Here is a 1,587-nt window from a genome sequence, read left to right as displayed (position 1 = left end):
TCAAAAGACACTTTTCCAATAGTACATGGAATAATAAAGCTTCCTAGATCTTTAAGCTTCGGAGGTAACTTCTGTTGCAGCACAGCACTGCATTCCTCTATGAGAGCAACAGTCTCTAAATCATCTAGCTTCACTTTCCGAGAGAGAATACCTTTCATAAACTTTGCATAACTAGGCATCTGCTCGAGAGCCTCAGCGAAAGGTATGTTGATATGAAGTTTCTTGAACACCTCCAGAAACTTCTCAAATTGCTTGTCCAGCTTTTTCATCTATAGCCGCTTAGGAAAAGGCGGTGGAGGATAGATCTGTTTCTCCCCTGTATTACCCTCAGGTGGAGTGTGCTCAACAGTAGTCTTCCTTAGTTCCACTTTTTCATCCTGCTGCCTTACTTCTTTCTCAGCCCCAGCTTCTTTCGTCAACTCTTGAGTTTGTTCAGGATTCACAACCTTCCCAGACCTCAAAGTAATTGCCTTTACCTGCTCCATAGCTTCCTTCTTTCCTGGCACTTCAGTGTCACTAGGAAATGTACTAGGTTGATGATTTAGTAAGGCATTGACAATTTGCCCAATATGATTTTCCAAGGTCTTGATAGAAATAGCTTGACTCTTGCAAATAAGCTTCAACTCCTCTAATTCAGATTTTTCATTAGCTTGTTACAGCTGGAGTTGTTGTCTTGGTGCATACTGTGGTTGCTGAAAACCAGGGGAGTTGTACTGCTTAGCTGGATACTGCTGATAGGGCTGTTGAACCATATTCTGAGCGTTGCTCCAACTGAAATTAGGATGAGTACGGTTGTAAGGATGATTGGTGGCTGGCACAGGTTGCTGCGATCGCTGGAAATTACTCACGAATTGAGCTAATTCATTAGAAATTGCACACTGATCAGTCTCATGGGCATCATCACAAAGCTCATAGACACTGATGATTTGATTAACTCCATAATTAGCCAAAGTGTCCACCTTCATTGTCAAAGCCTTAAGTTGGGCAGCGATAACAGTTGCTGCGTCCAACTCCAGAATTCCTGTAGCTTTCCCTTGAGTCAGTCTCAGGGAAGGATTCTGGTACTCATTAGCAATCATCAGTTCAATAAGTTCATAAGCTTCATCGTAGCTCACAGCCCACAAGTCTCCTCCTGATGCTGCATCAAGCATGGGCCTAGAAGTAGGACCCAATCCATTGTAGAAATAATTGATAATCATCCAATCAGGCATGCCATGGTGCGGGCACTTCCTTAGCATCTCCTTATATCGATCACAAGCCTCACACCGAGATTCTCCAGTTTGCCGTGCGAACTAGGTAAGAGCATTCCTGATTGCGACAGTCTTCGCCATGGGGAACAATTTAGTGAGAAACTTTTGAGCAAGATCTTCCCAAGTGGTGATAGACCCTGCTGGTAGAGAATGTAATCAACACTTAGCTTTGTCCCTCAGAGAGAATGGGAAGAGACGTAGCTTGATAGCATCTTCAGTCACATCATTGAACTTGAAAGTGTCACAGATCTCTATGAAATCCCTAATGTGCATGTTGGGGTCTTCGGTAGGAGAACCCTCAAACTGAACTGAGTATCGTATCATCTGGATTGTGCTT

At 43.4% G+C, this 1,587-nt stretch overlaps 1 non-coding gene across 1 annotated transcript; it reads left to right on the top strand.

Moving 5' to 3' along the window:
- Nucleotides 1-1,209: 1,209 nt before the first annotated feature.
- LOC141683644 (small nucleolar RNA R71) lies at nt 1,210-1,316 on the top strand. The gene has a single exon (XR_012560387.1). It is a non-coding gene; the product is annotated as a small nucleolar RNA R71 (small nucleolar RNA).
- Nucleotides 1,317-1,587: the final 271 nt, after the last annotated feature.

Source organism: Apium graveolens, chromosome 1 (genome assembly GCF_009905375.1).
Source record: "Apium graveolens cultivar Ventura chromosome 1, ASM990537v1, whole genome shotgun sequence".
Taxonomy (NCBI): domain Eukaryota; kingdom Viridiplantae; phylum Streptophyta; class Magnoliopsida; order Apiales; family Apiaceae; genus Apium; species Apium graveolens.
Note: the sequence above shows the minus strand (reverse complement) of the source record. Positions and strands in the feature narration are given on the sequence as shown.